The sequence below is a fragment of the Giraffa tippelskirchi genome, chromosome 2 (assembly GCF_054371585.1).
Source record: "Giraffa tippelskirchi isolate mGirTip1 chromosome 2, T2T-mGirTip1v1.2.pri, whole genome shotgun sequence".
NCBI lineage: Eukaryota > Metazoa > Chordata > Mammalia > Artiodactyla > Giraffidae > Giraffa > Giraffa tippelskirchi.
The window spans coordinates 129852471-129868944 of NC_137276.1; the positions used below are offsets into that span (position 1 = coordinate 129852471).

General features: G+C 41.3%; 1 long non-coding RNA gene across 1 annotated transcript in view; it reads right to left on the bottom strand.

The window, feature by feature from the left end:
• Positions 1-8859: 8859 nt before the first annotated feature.
• Positions 8860-16474, bottom strand: part of LOC145538526 (uncharacterized) — a 93011-nt gene continuing 85396 nt past the window's right edge. The window contains exons 12-13 of the long non-coding RNA XR_014076977.1: positions 13371-13530; positions 8860-9193 (exon numbers count right to left, since the gene is read on the bottom strand). This is a non-coding gene — a long non-coding RNA (uncharacterized LOC145538526). The remainder of the gene's footprint in view (positions 9194-13370; positions 13531-16474) is intronic.

The window sequence follows — 16474 nt, forward strand, 5'->3', positions numbered from 1 at the left end:
GACACAGAGGGATTAAGAGGGGATTTCCCAAGAGTTGATAGTAACTATGCAGCCAGGATTAGAATGTCACACTTACATTATTAGCCCAGTGGTCTTCAAACTTAGTCACTCACATAGTCCCCCCCAAAAATGGTTAAAACCCTGCCCTTCTCATACATTCATAAGGTGACTTCAAAATTTGTCCATCATATATTTCAGAAATTGCAAAAAATATCATTTCCATAACTTTCTAAATATAAACATTTAAAAATATATCTGCTAGGGAATTCAAACAGGGGCTCCATGACAACCTAGAGAGGTGGGATGGGATGGGAGGTGGGAGGGAGATTCAGGAGGGAGGGGACATGTGTATACCTATGACTGATTCATGTTGGTGTATAGCAGAAACCAACGCAATATTGTAAAGCAATCAGCCTTCAATTAAAAATAAATAAATGAAAAATATAAATCTGCTATACCCAATAGAATGCATCTTTTAAATGTACCCAATAGAATTTAAATACCAAGTCAATTTGACTGTCATATCCATTTAAAAAAGGATAAATGAGTAAGCTATGCTTTATTCTTTTTAAAATTTTTTGTTTATTGGCTGTACTGGGTCTTCGTTGCTGCACTTGGGCTGTCTCTAGCTGTGGTGAGAAGGGCCTACTCTTCATTGCAGTGTGTGAGCTTCTCAGTGTGCTGACTTCTCTTGTTGCTGAGCACAGGCACTAGCTGTTTGGGCTTCAGGAGTTGCAACATATGGGCTCAGTAGTTGTGACTCTTCAGGCTCTAGCGTGCTAGCTCAGTAGTTGTGGTGCACAGGCTTAGTTGCTCTGCCGAATGTGAAACCTTCCCAGACCAGGGATCAAACCAGTGTCCCTTGCACTGCAAGGTGGATTCTTAACCACTGGACCATCAGAGAAGCCCTTTATTTATTCTCGAACTTATATTCCATTCTAATTCCTCTCAAAACTTAGTACTAACATATTTTTAGGTTTTAATGTTTTATTGACATTTAAACATTTTTAAATGTTTTATTTATCACCCTATCATACTTCTTCACACATAAATATCAATTTAAATTTTTAAGTTTCCTGTGACCATAAAGTTTTAAGTAACAAAATTTTTCTATATTTGTTACTATTACAGTTACTGTTATTAATCAATTGATTAAAGCAACAAAAGTCTATTATAAACTTTGATGAACAATTATAGACTAAAAAGAGAAATTGTACTGGAAATGCACATTTTATTGAGAGGGTCTTTTCCAATTAATTCATGTATCTACCCATAAACATTACTTATTGATAGAATGAGACAGAGTTCTCCATCATTTCTATTCTCATTATTTGTATTTAAGGATGTAAACCTTGAAACAAACCTATTCATAATTAAGTAGGTAGGAGTGGAAGGAGTCTCCTATGTCACTGTCAATCAATTCTTTGAGTTCCCTTTGAATTATATGCCAAAAACTTGCTGTGATCTATCATCAAAAATTACTTTTAGTGATCTTTCAGATGACAACTCCATTAGTTCTTGAATTTCATTGACAGCAAAGTGCTGGAAACCCCTTGACTTGCAACAATTTACTAACCAGTGATTAGAGCTATATACTGTTTCATACTTGTTCCTATACTGCCCAGGTTTCTTCACAGGTGATTTTTTACCACATGGGGGATTGCATCTCAGTGAGACTGATGAGACAATCCATTCATTTGTTAAGTAAGAGGAGAAGGATTGGAAAAAGGAAGATGGGAAAGAAACCAGCAGGACAACTTTCTCAGTGCCTTCTCAGGCAGATGAAATTTGAGAAATGACTCATAGGGAAGTTGAGGATCTAGACATTGGTTCCCTAAAGCTATCCATCCCCAGCCATCTCTTGGAAAGTCTTTGTAAAGTCTTTTGGCATAAGCATACTGCAATTTGAAGACCACTATGCATGCTAAGCCACTTCAGTTGTGTCCAACTCTGAGACCTTATGGATTGTGGCTTGCCAGGCTCCTCTGTTCATGGGATTCTCCGGGCAAGAATGCTGGAGTGGGTTGCCACTTCCTCCTCCAGGGGATCTTCCTTATCCAGGGACGGAACCCACGTCTCCTTCGGCTCCTGCATTGCAGGGGGATTCTTTACTGCTGAGCCACCGGGGAAGTCCTTGAAGACCACTGCATTAGCTCATTCTTCTACCACTTTTAAATATCTCCTTCAAATTTGTGCCCTATCCTTATACCTTGTATGTCAATCATCAACAATGTGTTGGACATTCTTACAATTATTGGGCCTACAACAACCAAAAAAGACAAAATTCCTGCCTTCCACACTAGTGGCAGAGACAGACAATAAATTATCAGAATTTGAGTCTGTTTCACACTGAGCATGACACAGCATGGACATAGCAGTCAGAAATAGTAAACTCAGGCTAATGCTGATCCTCAAACACTGCTGTCTTGTTTCCCCTGTAACCGGCAAGGGCAGAGGGTACTGGGACCTTCATCCTAAGTTTCCCCTGCACCAGGCAGAGTACCAGGCACATAACAGGCTCTCCATACAAATTTGACTAATTAACTGAGTGAAATTGCAAGTCAAAGAAATTGTACTTATCTTTCCAAAATGTCTGACACAATTGTCCTTTAAAGGGAAATACTGTAGAACCATTCATAAAATCAAAACCTTTTTATATCCAGAAGAAAACTCAGTAACCACCTGATCCCTTCTCTTCTTTTTTTAAATAAACTGTTTACTTTCCCCCAGCCTTATTTACATTTTCTGTTAAAGAGTATGTGAAGGAGCCGTGTAAGACCACTGTGGTTGTTCCTCCCTGGTCAGTGGCCTGAGCCGCAGCAGCTGTAGACCAGCCTTCAGAGGCGGGCAGAGTGCCGTGGTCCTCCAGGAGGAGCTGCTGGAAGGCACTGAGGCCACCTGTGCCTGTAGACCCTGTGCTTACAGACCCGTCTGCAACTTGGGGTTGAGTAGCAATAAATTCGGGAACTGGAGCAATTCGCGCACCCTGAAATTCCTCCTGAGTCTCAGCCTTTTCACAGCTGCCTGTTCTTCCTTTTTAGTCTCTTTTCAGGATCCCTGTAGAAGCAGAGACAGCACTTGACCTCCCAGGAGTGTGCACCTGAGATGGAGCAGCACAGGCGCAGAATCCCAGGGCCAGCATGGCCACATCAGACCCCGGGAGCTCCCCTCTTGCTGTGGGGGTGGCAGTGTCCACACAGCACTGGGGAGAGTCTCTGTGACCTGGGGCAACAGTAGGTGGGTTACCATAAGACACCTCTGTGAGACTGGTGGTCACCCCTGGGGTCTGTAACCACAGAAGACAGGGCAGAAGCTTTCTACTCTGTCTGTTAGTGATGCTTACATGAGTGGATGAAATGCCCCACAATGGGAGTTGCTCCCATGGCAGCAGCAAACTTCAGCACAGCTTGGCTGAATGGCCAGCACTCCTGGAGCAGAAGACACTGGCATCAGTGATTAATGATTAATGAGGTAGTTCAGTTCAGTTCAGTTCAGTCACTCAGTCATGTCGACTCTTTGCAACCCCATGGACTGTAGCACGCCAGGTAATGAGGTAACGCCATCACTTTTCCTTTTGTAGGTGTGCTGTTCCATTTGGAAGTCAGAGTCAGTGTCCCTAAGTGGGTTCCTCTGAGAGGGATTTGAGGACATCCTCCTCCTTCATTTGCAGGACATCAAGGGCTCCACATATTGTGAAATTCTCCCTTTAAGTTACAAGCGGGAGCCCAAAACATGCCGCCATATGGACCCCTCTCTGGCTAGTGTGGAAAGAACGTTTTGCCTTTTCTTGAAGAAGAAAATTTAAGCCTGGGAAGGTAAAGCAGTTTGTCAAGGTCATGAATCCAGTCAGTGACAGATGTTATATTTGCAGCCAGTGGAAAATCTCTGGATACCTTCAATTCAGGTAAAACCTGCATCCACTTTTCTTTAACATTACCCCAGTTTGATAGTTGCCACTGAGAAATGTCCCTGCCCTGTACCCCTGTAACTTCCCAACAAAGCCTTAGCATCTATATAAAAAGTGAAATAAGAAACTGTTTCTCCTACTATTTCATGAAATCCCTTGGAATTCACAAAAAAATATATATATCTCATAACAGAAACAATTGGTTAATTGGGTCACTTAAAGTGGCTACTTCTACAACCCAAAATGTGGTTTCTGTTTTTTAGCTTGGAGAGCATGAATGGAATTTCTAATGAATGGGAGTCTTCTACAGTTTCACTGTGAATTTAATATCTGTAAATGGAGCCCCAAGGCCAAATTTCCCATAAATGGTTAGCAGGATTATTGGTGAGGAAGACTCCTTAGACGGAGAAAGAGCAGTTCGAGTGGAAATGCGATTGCTTCTGTTTTGAGGTCTCTGGGGTAAGTCCTTGGGATGGGTGCTGCCCCCACAAAAGGGAAGTCCCTGGTGGCTGAATAAAGAGGTTCCAAGTAAAAGAAAAAAAAGAGCTGTTTTATTACCCTGGCACAAATGGAAACCAAAGAAGTAAATAAACGACGAGCTTCTGAGAGGAGAGTTTGATGGTTTGGTTTCTGGGTGTGTCCCCAGTGGTTTCACTTTGCATTTCTCTGGCACTTGATTGAGGTGATGTGCCATGAGAAGTTTCTGCTCATGGCTTTCCAATAAGAAACCCTGGAAACCACACTCAGGGGTAGGGACCGGCAAGTCCCAAAAAAGAGATTATTTCACAGTTATCATTCAACCTCCATTGATGACACCCAGGTAATGCACTCCATTCCTGAGCTCTCTCCCACGTCCCAAGTTGGATTTCTCACTCCTCTGGAAGTCTGTATTCAAGTCTGTATTCCCAAGATTTCTCAAGCCTATCCTCATTATCTTTGCCCCTGAAACTGCTCCTGCTCCTATTTTCTCTTGTTTAGCAGACAGCCCCGCCCTTTATCCAGGTACTCCAGCCTGAACCTTGGAACTTCTTGACTCTTTCTCTTAAACCACTTCAAATTCAAATTCATCACCAGATCCTGTCATGTGAGTGATCTGTCTCACAGTTGTGTCTGACTCTTTGCTGACCGCATGGACTGTAGCCTGCCAGGCTCCTCTGTCCATAGAATTCTCCAGGCAAGAATACTGGAGTGGGTAGCCAATCCCTTCTCCGGAGGGTCTTCCTGACCCAGTTATCGAACCCAGGTCTCCCACATAGTAGGCAGTTTCTTCTTCACCACCTGAGCCACCAGGGAACCCCAGTTCTGTCATGACTGCCTTCTAAATCCTCTTCAGCTGGTCTAGAGCAAATGCCTTAGTGGAATGAGCCCCAAGTTCTCGCCAGGGCTGGTATAAAAACTTCCCCAGAGTTCCAGCCTCCACAAAGTTCCCTCCAATCCATCCAGCACATCATTCCTTATGCTCTTTCAGAAAAGCAAATCCAATTACCTTTCCACTCTGCAAAGTCCTTCAGTGGCTCTGGCCATCTATGAAATATGATGTAACAAGGAGGAAACCTGTAAGTCTAGACACATGAGCAGGAATTCTAGCCCTGTTACTCATCTTGGGCAAGTCACATAGCCTGTATGAGCCTACATTTCTTTACCCATAAAATAAGGTATTTTGAACTAGGAAAAGAAATTTCAAATTTTTAGCCCAGGATCAACACTCTAGTACTCTTGCCTGGTAAATCCCATGGACGGAAGAGTCTGGTAGGCTGCAGTCCATGGGGTCGCTAAGGGTCGGACACTACTGAGCGACTTCACTTTCACTCTTCACTTTCATGCATTGGAGAAGGAAATGGCAACCCACTCCAGTGTTCTTGCCTGGAGAATCCCAGGGAAGGGGGAGCCTGGTGGGCTGCCATCTATGGGTTCGCACAGAGTTGGACACGACTGAAGCGACTTAGCAGCAGCAGCTGAAACGGTTTAACAGCAGCAGCAGCAACAGCAAATAATACATTTAAACCATCACACAGACACATGTATGCATAAGCACATAGCACACACAAAAGTGTACACACAAAAAACATATATGTACATGCAGGCCACACACATACATGCATGGATTCACATGCTACACACAAATACACATATGTACACACAAAGCATATTGTAAAATGCAAAGCTTCCAAGTATGAAATGCAGCCTTTTATATACAATGTAGTCTGATACTTTGTTTTTTCCATATTACTTAATTTTTATATTTTTAATGATTGAAATAATATTAACTGTGACCCACAAAATTGATGACAAGACTCATAAGGAGACTGAAATCCTGTGTTATTAAATATCGAGCTACTATATTTCTAAGTTTCCTTCTAACTGTGAAGATGTAGGTGGGCCAAATCAGAAAAAAGAAGTGCTTCCAGAATTTAAGAAGAAAAGTTAGGAAGAATTCCTTCTAAGTAGGATTTTTAGGATAAAGGCTTCAGCCTCTTCCACCTTCCCTGATTTCCAAAGGGCAGAGGCAAACAGTTACTCATTAGGGAAGCAAGGGGATGAAGAAAGAAACAGCAGTGCAGTGATGGGTCAGGGTCCTAGCTCCTCCTGGGCTAGGGTGGAGGATGAGGGGAGAACAATCTGATGCATATCTCTGAGGTCTTCTACAGGAACTAAGGCTCCACCCAGGTGAAGGATGGTAACTTCAGGCTGAACACAAGCACATGGACTCCCAGACAAGTAGGAGCCAGCAGGCTGATGACTGAGATTCCTGGAACACCACCTTGTTAGTATACCTCACCACTAACAAATCAGAGGAGGGTTATACATTCTGCACCCCTTCCCCTACATTTTGCCCATAAAAACTTCTTCCCTAAAACCCAGGCCAGAGTTTGGATCTTTTGAGCACGAACCACCTATTCTTCCTTGCTCAGTTCTTCAATAAACTTTTTTCTCTGCTTCAAACTCTGACATTTCACTATGTGTTGGGCACATGAACTTGAATTCAACACTAATACTAAAAAACAGTCACTTTATTACAAGGCAGTCCCATATCCCAGTCAACAACTCACTACTTTGCTATTTGTAAATATGGAAACCACAGGCACCAGTTAAAAATTAACCACAGACCTCAGTTAAAAATTGTGTAATTGGCTTCATGACAGTATTCAAAATTCCCCAGCTCTTTAGGCAGACAGTCCCTTTTAAATAATACACGCACACAAAAAGTGTGAGAAACAGATTTTTTTTTTTAGCTTAATAATGTATCTTCAGACAATGTTACTCATATCCTATATTCAGATACATCTCTTGCTTAATGACTAAATAGAATTCCATTTTATAAATTGGGTCTAATTTAACTAATTTCTTATAGATGGCCTTTTCTACTATAATACAAACATCCTAGAAATGAAATTCCAAAGAAAAAGAACACATACAGTTGTCATTTGATAGGTATGGCCAAGTTATCTTTCTTGGAAAATTTACCAGTTCACACCCTTCTTAATGGTGTATGAGTACCAGTTACCCCTGCCAACACTTGTTTGAGAATCAACCAAATGGATTCAAATCTCAGCTTTGGCATGAGGTATGTGATCTTGAACAAGTTGTCTGGCCCTTTGTCAAAACCCACAAGGTTGTTATATGGGTTAAATTCAGTAGTGAGTGCAATAGGTCTTTTATAATTTATCAAGTATTATTGGTTGCATCTTTTTTCCCCAGCCCCACCCCAGTAATATAATGTTTACCTTTAACATAGTATTATATGTTAAGTTACAACTGTAACAGTGTATGTTCCTTGAGGGTAGTCCAATTTAAACAGCATGAGTGTAGCAAACTTCATGCTCAATAAATATTGACACATTATGAGCTTACATCTTTTTTTTTTTAATATATGGTTTTCAAGTGAGCCTTGTATATTGATGATCTTAGGTATTTAAAGTCTTCTGAGCTCTTTAGCAGAACAGAGTGGTGAAGAATTCATTGTAGATGACCAATATCTATTACCAAAAACAGTTAATTATCGTTTGACAGAAGTTGATTTTAAAGTGTTATAATACACCAATAGAAAATAAAACATTTCTTAGAGTTATTTATTAGAACTTGAATGTTCTAAACAGATTTATTGATGTATAATTCACATACCTTAAAATCTGTTTTGAGTATAAAATTAGTGATTTGGGATAAATTTATAGAGTTGAGCAAACATCACTACAATCCAGTTTTAGAACATTTCTATCAACCCAGTAAGATTCTCTCATGCCCATCCACATCCCTGTAAGTTCATGATATCAGTTAGCTGGGGATGGGTGAATAGCTTGTATTACCTCTGGTCCGCCACCACCCTGCTCTGCACATGCTCAGAAGACAACCAGGGGGTGTAGGGTAATTGTTCAAGCTGCTCTGTAGTGTCTCATTTCTAGGGTCTCCCTATTCAATGCCTGGATTGTCGCCCATAATATTGCTTTTCCCAACCTGGACTGCAGCTTCAGGTCAACAAAGTGCTGGCTTTCCTTGTTCACTTGCCACCGGGATCATTCCTTTAACACAACCAAGGGTGGGTTTTCTGCTGAAACTCAGTTGCACTCCCTCCAGCACTAATGGCTTCCCAGGTGGCTCAACGGTAAAGAATCCACCTCCCAATGCAGGAGATGCAGATTCCATCCCTGGGTCAGGAAGATCCCCTAGGGGAAGACATGGCAACCCACTCCAGTATTCTTGCCAGCAAAATCCCATGGACAGAGGGACCAGGTGGGCTGTAGTCATGGGGTCTCACAGAGTTGGACATGACTGAGCTAATGAGCACCAGGACTGAAGCTGCAGGCTTTTTCAGTATGTCCGATCCTGCTAGAACCTTCTCACTGAGCTGGCACAGGACTGGCTGGGAGCAGTCCCAAGCAAGCATGCCAAAGAACTCCACTATTCTTAATAAGATATAGCAGTTCTTTATGAAGAAAAAAAAAAACACACACTTCCCAGTTTGTTGTTTGTCTTTAGTCAATTTCCAGAGCCCTGAAATGGATGCTGTTCGCATTTTATCATTATTTTCTAGGAGATGATTGCTGACTTGCTTACTCTTCCCTATTGGAAGTCTGGAGCTTGGGTTTTAAGATGAGCACTTTTCTTCTATTTGGCTTCTCAGTGTTCCAGCAGCATTGATCCTTGGCCTCAGTGGACATTCTCCTATGAATGACAAAGCCTTTGGAAGGGAACCTGGACTCAACATCACTGTGCCAGCCAGACCTGCCACTCAGAAGGTGACTGAACATCACTCAGCATACACAGATTATCTTGGTTCTTCAGGAGCAACTTGATGCGCAAAATGAGCCAGTTAGGAAAACAAAGCAAAAGTAAAAAAAAAAAAAGATGTGTTAACTACACACAGAGTAGTAAAACCTCCTTTTGCGGCTGGAAAGCTGAGAACTAAACCCTTCCCCAGTCTGGAAAGTCCAGAAATCAAGACCTCCAGACAAAAGACAACCCCATACAGGACTGTGCACAACAAGAATTCTGAGAGAGGACTGTAGGACTGAAAGAAGTTATTGTTTCAGTTCAGTTCAGTTCAATCACTCAGTCATGTTCAACTCTTTGCAACCCCATGGACTGTAGCATGCCAGGCCTCCCTGTCCATCACCAACTCCTGGAGCTTACTCAAACTCATGTCCACTGAGTCAGTGATGCCATCCAACCATCTCATCCTCTGTAATCCCCTTCTCCTCCCACCTTCAATCTTTCCCAGCATCAGGGTCTTTTCCAATGAGCCAGTTCTTCTCATCAGGTGGCCAAAGTATTGAAGTTTCAGCTTCAGCATCAGTCCTTCCAATGAATATTTGGACTGATTTCCTTTAGGATGGACTGGTTGGATCTCCTTGCTGTCCAAGGGACTCTCAAGAGTCTTCTCCAACACCACAGTTCAAAAGCATCAATTCTTCAGTGCTCAGCTTTCTTTATAGCCCAACTCTCACATCCATACATGACTACTGGAAAAACCAAATCTTTGACTAGACAGACCTTTGTTGGCAAAGTAATGTCTCTGATTTTTAATATGTTGTCTAGGTTGGTCATAGCTTTTCTTCCAAGGAGCAAGAGTCTTTTAATTTCATGGCTGCAGTCATCATCTGCAGTGAAACTTGGAGCCCAAGAAAATAAAGTCTGTCACTGTTTCCACTGTTTCCCCATCTATTTGCCATGAAGTGATGGGACCAGATGCCATGATCTTAGTTTTCTGAATGTTGAGCTTTAAGTCAACTTTTTCACTCTCCTCTTCTACTTTCATCGAGAGGTTCTTTAGTTCTTCTTTGCTTTGGGGACTGACATATTTTGTGCTATGCAGGGAAGCCCTATGAATATGTATACATATATATTAATATGTGTGTGTATATATATATATATATATATGCCATATTCTGGGTATGGGTCAAAATTACAATTATTCCAAAATCTGACTTCAGTTCTTGCTTAGGGCTACATGAAATACCACAGAATATTTTCAGTGATTCTTAATCTCTTAGAAACATAGGCCAATGCTATTTAGAGTATTAAACACGCTAAGAGTCTTCACATTGATTTCCCACTTTCATGCCATGTAAACTCTACACCACATGGGTTTAAATGAAAAAACAAAAGTGAAGACAATCAAATCAAAACAAAATAAAACAAAGCACTCAGAAGGCAGTGTGTGTAATGGATTCAAGTGTGGCCAATGAGCACAGCCTGCCTGCTTTCAAAGACTTGCTCTTGCCCAGGTAACCGCGTGAGCCTGGACAATCTGACTGACCTCCCAGCACCTACTCCTTCATCTAGAAAATAGGAGTCATTGTAGTACCTGCCCCATGGTGTTGCTTTCAGAAATAAAGGACATAATGCACGTAGCACATGTTGGCTAGTGCCAGACACATTGTTGCTGCCTATAGAGGTTCAGGGCTTCCCTGATGGCTTCCCTGTGGGTTTCCTGGTGGCTCAGCTAGTGAAGAATCCGCCCACAATGCAGGAGACCTGGGTTCAATCCCTGGGTTGGGAAGATCCCCCGGAGAAGGGAACAGCTACCCACTCTAGTATTCTGGCCTGTAGAATTCTATGGGCTGTATAGTCCATGCGGTTGCAAAGAGTTGGACACGACTGAGTGACTTTCACTTTCACTATAGAGGTTAGCTGTTCGTTATCTATTATAATTCTTATCCTATTATTTACTGACCAGATAATTCAGCATTTCCTAACTGCTGGTGCCAGAGAACTCAAAGAGGCCACAAAAACCTACCACTGAATGCAGTTAATTCTTTTTTTTTTTTTTTTTTGGCGTTTATAAATTTATTTATTTTAGTTGGGGGCTAATTACTTTACAATATTGTAATAGTTTTTGCCATACATTGACATGAATCAGCCATGGGTTTACATGTGTTTCCCTTCCTGGACCCCCCACCCACCTCCCTCCCCATCTCATCCCTCTGGGTCATCCCATTGCCCCGGCCCTGAGCCCTTGTCTCATGCATCGAACATGGAATGGTGTTCTTTTTCACATATGATAATATACATGTTTCAATGCTATTCTCCCAGAACGTCCCACCCTCACCTTCTCCCTCAGAGTCCATAAAATTGTTCTATGCATCTGTGTCTCTTATTCTGTCTCGCATATAGGGTTATCGTTACCATCTTTCAAATTCCATATATATGCATTAGTATACTGTATTGGTGTTTTTCTTTCTGGCTTACTTCACTCTGTATAATGGGCTCCAGTTTCATCCATCTCAGTAGAACCGATTCAAATGTATTTTTTTTAATGGCTGAGTAATATTCCATTGTGTATATGTACCACAGCTTCCTTATCCATTCGTCTGCTGATGGACATCTAGGTTGCTTCCATGTCCTGGCTATTGTAAACAGTGCTGCGATGAACATTGGGGTACACGCGTCTCTTTCAATTCTGGTTTCCTCGGTGTGTATGCCCAGCAGTGGGATTGCTGGGTCATATGGCAGTTCTATTCCCAGTTTTTTAAGGAATCTCCACAATGTTCTCCATAGTGGCTGTATTAGTTTGCATTCCCACCAACAGTGTAGGAGGGTTCCCTTTTCTCCACACCCTCTCCAGCATTTATTGCTTGTAGACTTTTGGATAGCAGCCGTTCTGACTGGTGTGAAATGATACCTCATTGTGGTTTTGATTTGCATTTCTCTAATAATGAGTGATGTTGAGCATCTTTTCATGTGTTTGTTAGCCATCTGTATTTCTTCTTTGGAGAAATGTCTGTTTAGTTCTTTGGCCCATTTTTTGATTGGATCGTTTATTTTTCTGGAATTCAGCTGCAGAAGTTGCTTGTATATTTTTGAGATTAATTGTTTGTCTGTTGCTTCATTTGCTATTATTTTCTCCCATTCTGAAGGCTGTCTTTTCACCTTACTTATTAACAAGTGGTGCTGGGAAAACTGGTCAACCACTTGTAAAAGAATGAAACTAGAACACTTCCTAACACCGTACACAAAAATAAACTCAAAATGGATTAAAGATCTAAACGTAAGACCAGAAACTATAAAACTCCTAGAGGAAAACATAGGCAAAACACTCTCCGACATAAATCACAGCAGGATCCTCCATGACCCACCTCCCAGAATATTGGAAATAAAAGCAAAAATAAACAAATGGGACCTAATTAAAATTGAATGCAGTTAATTCTTAAGACCAAAAGCTCACATGACTCTTAATCAATAAGAAAAATCATATATGTCAGTGTGTTCAATGCAACTTCTATTTTTGATGACAAAATAAACAAAGGAAAAATTATGATTCAAATGCTTCGCTCTTTTTACTAAAAATGTTGAGAAGAATATAGTCTCTGCTTTCAAAGATTTAACAGTCTGAGGAGGAGAATTTTCATATTTTACCAATCCATACTAAGCCAGTGTGGGGACACACTGCTAGGAGAATGAGCACTCGGAAAGAGCCTGTTACACTCTTTCATTCTGATGTAAATTTGTAGACTTAGTAGGTTAATGACTGTCCCAGAACACACTCAACATCACTAACAGCACTAAAATAACTAGAAAATAATTCTTTCAACGAGAGTGTTTCATTGGGCCAACAGTGAGGCTTACCCTGAATACTTGTCTTCCTTCTGCTGCTGCTGCTGCTAAGTCGCTTCAGTCGTGTCCGACTCTATGCGTCCCCATAGACGGCAGCCCACCAGGCTCCGCCGTCCCTGGGATTCTCCAGGCAAGAACACTGGAGTGGGTTGCCATTTCCTTCTCCAATGCATGAAAGTGAAAAGTGAAAGTGAAGTCGCTCAGTCGTGTCCGACTCTTCACGACCCCATGGACTGCAGCCTACCAGGCTCCTCCGTCCATGGATTTTCCAGGCAAGAGTACTGGAGTGGGGTGCCATTGCCTTCTCCTAAGAGTCTGGAATTCTGGCAGCCTGTGCCTACACAACCAACTCCCAGTAAAAACCCTGATCACTGAGTCTTAATGAGCTCCCCTGGTAGACAATATTTCATACCTGTTGTCCCACTTTGTGGCTGGAGAAATTCAATGTGTTCAGTGACTGCAATGGAAATAAAGTCTTGAAAGCCCACACCTGGTTTCCTCTGGTCTCTGTCCCGTGTACCTCTTCTCTTTGCTGATTTTGCTTTGCATCTTTTCATTATAATAAATTGAAGCTGTGAACACACACACAAAGAAAGAGTTGTTTAAAACAGTATGCCAAATATATTTGTGATACGTAAAAAAGACATAATCACATCTTAAAACATCTTACTTATCATTAGAAACAGACTAACAACTCAATTTATAAATGACAGAAGAGAATAAGCAATTTATAAAAGAAATATAAATTACTGTATAATATGGAAAGACCCTCAACCTCACTAATAATAAACATTATGTGAACTAGATACATTTATTCCCAACACACTGGCAAAGAGAAAAATGAATAATTGATCATATCTAGGACTAGCACTTCCCTGGTAACTCAGACAGTAAAGAATCTGCCTACAATGCAGGAGACCCGGGTACAATCCCCGGGTCAGGAAGATCCCCTGGAGAAGGGAGTGGCAACCCACTCCAGTATTCTTGCCTGGAGAATTTAATGGATAGAGGAGCCTGGCAGGCTATATAGTTCATGGGGTCGCAAAGAGTTGGACACAACTGAGCAACTAACACTTTCACTTTCAGTAGCAGTTTGGTGGCAGTGTGAACTGGTACAGCCTATGGCAAGAATGCTTCAAGACCTTTCTTTCTCTAAGGTTCAAAGCCAGCTGGAAAAACTCCCATCAATGTTCCATAAACTTTACTGGGCCTAATGTTGTTTTTTAGTCCCTGAGTCATGTCTGACTCTTTTGCAACCCATGGACTGAGGCCCACCAGGCTCTTCTGTCCATGGGATTTCTCAGGCAAGGATACTGGAGTGGGTTGCCATTTCTTTCTCCAGGGGATCTTTCTGACCCGAGGATCAAAACCCCGTCTCTTGCTTTGACAGGTGGATTCTTTACCACTGAACCACTAAGGAAATTCATACAAGGGATTAGTACATGTGTATTGTTCTACAATGTTTCTTTGTTTCACTTTTTAAATCCTGGAGACACTTCCATGTCTGGTATCCCCAAGTTAAGAGCATCCCTGACCCATTTTTCTAAAGAATAAACTCTTGACTGCGGCCAAGAAGAAAGTGGAGGTTATCTGCTCCCCCAAATACAATGTTTGTCCCTCCTGCCACCTCTCCCTACCTTCCTGGGAACCACCATTTCCTGAGACTCTTTATGTTTTATTTTTCATTACCCTTTTCAAAATTTATTTTCATGATTTGGTCTCTTTAGGGATACTTTTGTGCTGTCATTTCAATGAGATTTAAGGACGATAAGTGTGTAAACCATGTGGTCAGCCTGCTATATCAAAGCAAAGTTTCCATAATGTAATTTAAAAGGATGAAAGCAAGTTGCAGGAATATCTGCATATACATAAATAATACATATATTTACATATAATACCATTTTCAACATTAATAAACACGTGCTCTGTATACCTAGAAATTGAGAAAGAACTTTCTATAGTACACGTTTCTCTATTTTTAAGTTTTTTGAATGGCAGAGATTTTTTTCACAAGGAAAGATACTTTTTAAAAACTCTAAACTGTTTTTTAATTTTTTAAGAGAATACATGTTCACTGCAGAAATTATTGAAAGTTCAAGAAGTGAAATGAATCATAAAAAAAAAAATACCTTTCATAGTCTCCTTTCACTTTGGCTATAACTATTTGGCAGATAAATGTTTGGGCTTAAATTCCCTTTCTTCCTGCAAGCATGCACACATTTTTTCTCCCCAGTACAATCAGTTTTAACATGATGCTTTCTCTCAACAATATGTCATAAGCATCTTTTCCAAATCGATAAAAGAAGTATCAACTAATCTAAAAGAATAGATTTAATATCCTCTGTCCACAGAGCAATAAAATTAGAGATCAATATGAAAAGACAGAAAAAAATACACTTGGGATTTTAAAGACATCATTCTAATAATGTATGAATACAAGAAGAAATTGCAAGAAAAATTCAAAATATTGGTAAACAAAAAATAATCCAAACACTAAAAATCAAGGTGCAATAAATGTCATATTTGTATGGAAATGCATAGTCGTAAATGCTTTTATTAATAAATAAGAAGTCTTTAGTAAATAAGATTGAAAAAAATCTGATTTTTAAAATCTAGGTATGATACTGTGATTTGTAGAAAGAAATATATATTTGGTCTTCCTCAGTTTCCAGCACAGAGCTCCTAAAACCCTTGGAGTTTCACAAGTGTTGAGAGCTATCAAGATGTCTTTTATTATGTCAATAAGGTGACTTTCGGAAAGTCCCTGGGTCACCTGAAGATGGGCGATTGCTCACCAGAGGTAACAACAAAGGGGTTAAAGGGTTGGAACTTTTAGTCCCACCTCTTGGCTTCCTGGAAGGGGCGGTGCCTAAAACTTGAATCAATTATCAATGGCCAATGATTTAATCAATCATAACTACTTAATGAAACCCCCGTAAAGACTCTCAAGGATGGATGGCCAAGCTGTCTAAGGCACTGTATTCCGATTGCAGTCTCCTCTGGAGATGTGGGTTCGAATCCCACTCCTGACAAGCCAGCCTTTGGACTTCCCTCATAGCTCAGTTGGTAAATCATCTGCCTGCAATGCAGGAGACCCGGGTTCAATTCCCGGGTCAGAAAGATCCCCTGGAGAAAGAAATGGCAACCCACTCCAGTATTCTTGCCTGGAGAATTCCATGGACTGTATAGACCATGGGGTTGCAAGAGTTGGACACGACTTAGTGACTAAACCACCAACCAAAGACTCAAAGGACAGGGTTCAGAGAGCTTCCACATCAGTAAGCACGTGGAGATTGGGAGACGGTGGTGTGTCTGGAGAGGGCAAGGATGCTCCAAGCTCTTTCCCATACCTTGCCTCATGCATCGCCTCCATCTGAGTTTTCCTGAGTTATAGCCTTTGATACGGAGAAGGCAATGGCACCCCACTCCAGTACTCTTGCCTGGAAAATCCCATGGACGGAGGAGCCTGGTAGGCTGCAGTCCATGGGGTCGCAAAGAGTCAGACATGACTGAGCA